Source organism: Adiantum capillus-veneris, chromosome 19, assembly GCF_014529385.1.
Source record: "Adiantum capillus-veneris isolate H3 chromosome 19, ASM1452938v2, whole genome shotgun sequence".
NCBI lineage: Eukaryota > Viridiplantae > Streptophyta > Polypodiopsida > Polypodiales > Pteridaceae > Adiantum > Adiantum capillus-veneris.
The window spans coordinates 75,059,191-75,065,929 of record NC_140949.1 but is presented as its reverse complement, the minus strand read 5'-3'; the positions used below and the strand labels follow the sequence as shown (position 1 = coordinate 75,065,929).

The 6,739-nt window shown below is 41.9% G+C and overlaps 1 pseudogene; it reads left to right on the top strand.

The window, feature by feature from the left end:
• The first annotated feature begins 349 nt into the window (after positions 1 to 349).
• Positions 350 to 6,739, top strand: part of LOC147434248 (uncharacterized) — a 47,951-nt pseudogene continuing 41,561 nt past the window's right edge.

Genomic DNA, 6,739 nt, shown 5'->3' with positions numbered 1-6,739 from the left:
CGACCCACGTTTGCCAGCAAGCAAGAGACCTGATAGACCCTACGCTACCTCCAATGCCTCCTTTGCCTCGCCTTGAGACCTCACCCTGCGACCCACACATTAGTTCAATTTCTACCGCCAAGCTCTATCCGATAGAGCCTCGATTTGCCGACAGAGTCAATTAAAGTTGGTTTTTTTCGAAAGCTTACAGAGGCCCAAATTATTTTGGGAGGGTTTCTGTTTGACAGCTTACAAAGACTGGTCCAAGGGTTTTCCTGTTCGACAGCAAAGGTCCAAGGTAGTTCAACAGTTTACAGAAGCCCAAGTTTAATTGAATTTCTACCTCAGTTTTGGTCCTGGGTGCCTACCCATGGCCACTCAAGCCTCATCTCGAGGAAAGCTCACATTTTCCAGGGTCGTTGCAATGCCCCTGAAGAACGATAGCATCACTCGTCTTCAAAATGAAGTCGAAAGACTTCGCAAGGAAAATGAGGAGCTGAAGCGAAGGCTCATTCTCATCGAGTCTCGGCTCACTACAGTAGAGAACTCCAAGAAGGAAGAGATGGAACATATGGAAATCAAGCTAATTGAAAAAAATGGGAAGTGGAAACTAACCTCACGTAAAAGGTCAAAACTCAAGGGCAGGATGTCATCTCTCGCAAAGTTGAAGATCGTGTAGTATCTACGCTACACGAACAACGACGACAAATGATATCGCTCTCAATGTTTGCATTGGCGGGCTTCCAAGCGATTCAAAGGAGAAGGAAATTTCCACGAGTCTTCGCCCGCATCCAAACAACAATCCAATTGGTACAATGGGACCCAGTGAGTGGCATAAAATGGCAACCATCTTTTTGCAACATTTTCAGCTTACTCAACGTCCTCTTCCTCATATGTGTATATATTTTTCTACGCTATTAGGTTATGTAGAGTAAATTCCCTCTCTTTGTTTAACCTTTGTGGCAACACATACATCGTACCTTAGTCATATATTTATATTACCATCAATTTTTTTTTTGCTTTGTAAATAAAAATAAGCGTACAATAACCAACTATCTACCTCCAAACTTTCTTACCTCTTGTAAACTAGTAGTAGGAAAATAATATATGTATATTCCATCCCATATGAATAAATTATTATGAAAATCAACTCTCCACTTGTCTTTGCCAAAGATTATGGTCTAGCTCTATAAGTCTTCTATGCCCTCCATAGGTGGCCCAATATCTCTTAAGAATATCCATGTAGTTTTTCACCTTTCAAAAAAGACTCAAATTGTATATTCTTTTCACAAGCAAATAAAACTGGGCCCTCCTCTCTTTGTTTAAGCATCATACCCTTTTGAAAAAGCATGATTCCCCTTGGATCCATACACGCAAAGAGCCCATACAAGAAGATTTGGAAGCAAAAGATTCCCTAGCCTAGTGTGGACCTTCCAAACCGAGTTCCTTGGTGCATGGGCGTCAAGAATAGTCCAAATTCATATCAAACATGTTGATAAGATCAAATTTTCCTTTTGAAGCATGTCATGCTACAGATAAAAGGTTATGGTCAAAACAATGTAAATCAGTCAGAATCGTAGCAAAAGGGAACTGTAAATCAAGTAAATCAAGAGGGTGAGATCTTATCTTGCCCTTACTCATCTTCTAGAAGAGTAATGAGTTTTCAAAGTCACTTGCATGTGATGCGACCAACCTAAAGATGCTTCTAATGCCAACATAGATAAGTTGAGATATCCCGCAGGAGCCACTCGTAGGGCCTCATGGTGGGGCCCACATAAATTATGCACCCCTATGGAGCCTTCACGGTCAAAAATGCTATTTTTTGTAAGTAAATAATCTATTTTATGTCCAATATTCAATAAGTGGTCAAAGGACAGTTAACTAGGGCTAATCACTCACCCTAATTAAGTGTAGCATAATCCCACTCTTGCACAACTATAAATAGCCCCCCTTGGAGAGACTCAAGGACACACACTTATTTTTTCAACTCTATGTTGTTCTCGATCAATAATAGAGAAACTCCCAACTCTCCCTCTTTCCCATCCTCCCTCCTAACCCTCCTCTTTGGAGGAAGTGCAACTCTATCCTCCACTCTTTTTATTCTACAATCTCTTACTCCATCAACCCAATAAATCATTGTAGCACCTCAATAACTTGTAAATACATCATGATCTATCTCATGGTTATGTGAATGATCATTAAATCATCTTTGAACAATCAAGTGTCGCAATTTGTGATGGTTAGCCAGCGTCTTTCTTCCCCTTAAAAAGTGTGCGAGAAATCAAGTAAGTGTTCTACTCTCAGTTTAACATTGGTTTGTTTCTCCACACTTATTAAATTAGTCTTAAGAAATTTCTCTCTCCAACTCTCTTTTGCTTCAATACATATGCATGTGGCTACCTCTCATGGTGATTTTATTTTTCACGGCATTGCATAGATGGAGATGAGCTCTCTATGCAAAGTGTGTTAGTTTGGTGTAGGTGATTCCCTTGTGTTTTTTTTTGAGAGACAAGTCTTGTGCGCATGATTTTTGATGAGTGCTTGAGAGAGGAGGAGTTTGGATATATCATGGATATTCTTATGGGAGAAGGTAAAAGTAATTCCACGAATTGTATATTTACATTTGATGCATGGCATTGGGTTGCATAATCATTGATGGTGTCAAGCGTCCAATGTGTACATAGAGTAAGGGGTTCTCAAAGTGCATTGCTTGAGTGGGTGGGTGAAAGTGTTATTTGATTGGTTTCCTTCTCCACTCCCAAAAGAAGGTGGTGCCCAAGTAGTGTGTGTACTTCTCTATGAATGTCGTGTGAGGGTTGGCCCATTGGTTTGGGTTTAGAGGCCCCATGTCAAAAAGCTCGCTCTCATAAAAGTGGTGTCCCCACTGAAGAACATATTTCTAAGTTACCTTCATTTTTTAGTGTGATGAATAATGGAGTTCCCATCTATCCATTTCATTTTGCACAACACATTAGAGTAAATTTTCACATAGATAGAAAAGTCTTTTTTCAGCAACGCATTGTTTTTATGTTTGGTGCAGAAAGACTTAGAGAAATACTGGCATCACCCAATCCAATCATACTTCCAATCATCAAGTATGAAAATTATTTTGATGTTTGCGTGTTCATTTTGTTTTAAAGGCAGGAACAAGGAGTTATTTTCTAAACAAAATGTCAAGTGATTTTCCCACGTTTTATGCAAGAAGTGGGGAACATGTGCAAGAGTTTCTTCACAACTTGGAGATGGCACATCTCATATCCAGAAGAGACGAAGATGAAGTAAAGCTATGAGCCTTCCCGCTTGCTCTCAAAGAAGAAGCTAAAGCATGGTATGAGACCTAGCAACCTCCAATCAAGCCCAATGGGGACAGACTGTGAGTAAGCTTCCTCTCCAAGTTCGGGCAAGGTGATACTTCAGAAGGACTATGGAAATGTCTTATTGGACATAAGCATATATCACTTGAAGACTATCCCTCTTATGAAGAAACCTTTGTCAATCTATGGGGTAGGTGAGACGCTACATTAGAAAATCATGGTGGTGCACCAACCATTTAAAAAGAGAGATTCATGGTTGGCTTGTATCCACTTTTAAAGGCTAAAGTAGAGCTAAAATTCCCATCCACCTTCAAAGAAGCACTTGAGGTAGCCATCATCAAGTTTAGAAAACTACACGTCCAAGCACATAGAGCAAGGGGTTTGAATGAAGTGAGAGGGAGTCTTCACAACCATGGAAGCACCAATTAGGGCCCCTCTTGCACAATCTTCACAAATAGGAGATAACTCTCAACAAGAGGTTTTACAAAGGCTAACTCAACAGCTTGAGAACCTCACTCTGAATCTAGTACAGGGCCTACCTCAACAACGACAACCAAGAGAAGGGAATCGCAATCAACAAAGACAATCTCAAGAGTTGAAATGTTGGAATTGCAATGAAATGGGCCATGTCATGTACAATTGTCCACATCCAAGGCGACTACCGGGAGACATATACCCCCCTAGACTGCCTCCTCTCAATCACTGTGCAGCAAGAACTTGCTCAAGGCCCACAAATTCTTCGTCGACCACCGGGAGACATATACGCCCCTAGACTGCCTCCTCTCAATCACTGTGCAGCAAGAACTTGCTCAAGGCCCACAAATTCTTCGTCGACCACCACCAGCAAATATAGCCCCTATCCTACATGAGGAGGAAGAAAGAGGAGTCAACGTCATCAAGCTAGAAGAGGTAATGAATGAGCATACTCTAAACTTTGATGTTATGCCGGCAGAAAAACGCACAAGAGCACATGATAAGAATGAAGACATGAGAAGTGAAGGAACAAATTTAGCCAAAAGGGACAAGAAGAATAATTCAAACATGGAAGAAGCTGAAAGTACCAGGAAGAAAAGATGAATGCGAAGAGAAATTGGTATCAACGACTTCCCATTGGGAAAGGAGTTAGAGCCCTACAACATCGTGAATGATTTACAAACCCAAAAGCCAAACATTTCATGGCCTCCACTTCTACACCTATCAGCCAAAGTAAGAAGGCAATGGCCAAAGTTGGTAGAATTCCAAAGAAGAAAAAAAATCTTTCCATTAAGGTATTGGCCTCAAAGCTGCAAAAAGATGTGGAACCCAATGTGGATGCTTACATAAGGGGTAAAAAGGTGGAACCCAAATGTCTGTGATCACGGAAAAATCAATGAATAGGTTAGGGCTTGAAATTACAAAGTCCTCTAATTCTCAAGCTAGGCTAGCCAACAACTCAAGTGTGAAGTGCTTGGGGATCATTGAAAATGTAAAAGTCTTTGTATGTAACATAGATGCACGAGGGGATATGTATGTCATGCTAGCTAAGGGGGAGGGCTATCCCATCATCCTAGGGAGGCCTTGGCTCATTTCTATGAATGCAGATCAAAAATGGGGATGTGGTCGATTGATTCTTAAGAAGGGTCAACCGGTGGTGTATGACTGGCGAGAAGGAAAGCAACTAGATATCAACTATGAAACCACGGCAGATGAAGAGAGCGAGGAGAGTCCTTACTCAGGTTATGAGAAAGTGTCAACCACTGCATCAACTAGTGAAGAGGAGTCTTCTTGGGAGGTAATGGGAATTGTATTTAACACCAATACCCAAGATGTTTCCATAGAAGAAAAGCCAACAGACAGTTGCACACGAGGGGATGAAAGATACCACCACCTCGAAGAAGGATTTGAGACGATGCTTGCAAAAGACCTTAATTGTGAGGAGAAGAGGTCCTACATCAATATGTTAAGGAGGTATCCCAATTTGTTTATCATTGACTACTCACAAATAAAAGGTGTAGATGTAATAGAGCATTGAATTGAACTGAAACCACGGACCAAACCTGTGGCTCAAAAGTTAAGGCTACTAGAATATGTGCAGCAAAAGGCTCTCCTACAAGAAGTGAATCAACTCTTGAAGGCTGGCTTCATGTATCCCTTATCTAGCTCCGAATAGGTATCTTCTATCGTAGTCACTCCCAAGAAGAATGGTAAGTGGAGGGTCTGCGTGGATTACATTAAACCCCTCAATGCTGCGACAAAGAGAAACCACTTCCCTCTCCCTTTTCAAGATGGAATTTTGAATGAAGTAGCAGGTCATGAATGCTACACTGTGTGTGAGGGGTATTCAGGATATTTTCAAATTAGAATAGCAGAAGAAGACCAACCAAAAACCACTTTCATCCCACCTTGGGGATGTTTTTCATTTACAGTAACGCGTTTTGCGCTCACCAATGCTCGTAGCACCTTCATGAGATTCACAATATTTGTATTTCATCCATTCTTTGGAAAATCTATAAGAGTCTCTATGAATGATTTCTATATGTATAGTTGTAGATCACTTCACTGCCAAAAGGTTGAAGAGGGGCTTAAGAGGCTCCGTCAATTTGAGGGACAACTCAACCCAGAGAAGTGTGATATTGTTGAATCTCAAGTGGTTTTGCTAGGCCATGTGGTTTCTTCACAAGGTATTCAAGCGGATCCCTCTAAAGTAGAGGCCCTTTTGTCATTATCTCCACTTACAACAACTAAGGAACTAATGACCTTCAACCACAAAGTGAGGTACATGTCTCGCTTCATCCATCTTCTAGCAGAAGCCATCATCCCTTTGCATAGGTTGGCAAACCAATCTACATTTGAATGGGGGAGGGAGCACGCAAAATGTTTTGAGGAAGTGAAGGGCATTCTTAGCTCTCTCCCGACCCTAATGCCACCAGATTCAAAGGAAACCTTCTATGTCACTCCAACTGTAGGTTTGGAAGCAATTGGTGTTGTTTTGAGGCAAATAGATCCTAAAACATCATACATGAGGCCGATCTATTTCGCAAGCAAGGTGATGACTCCTGCAGAGAGGGGATATACTGAAATGGATAAAGTGGTATTTGCAATCTTGTTTGCTTGTGCGCTCCTTGCTGCACTATCGAAGCAAGGGACTTGCCAATACACCGTGTGCGAGCCACAAATGGCTCCAAGCACACAACAAGCCTAAACTAGCAAGCTCAAGAGAGCAAAGGGTGTGTCACTCACCGCTCTACGCTCGCCTTCGTGGTGGATTCCTTGCCGCGAAGAAGAAGAAGCTGCAATCGTGCCGCGCTCAACCGCTTCGCCGCCGTCGTGCCTTCGTAATGCTCAATCGCACACACACTCTCCCTCTCTCTCTCTCTCTCTCTCACACACACACACACACACACACACACACACACACGAGGAGGTGAAGAAGAAGAAGATGGAGATGGAGATGGAGCAAGAGCTCT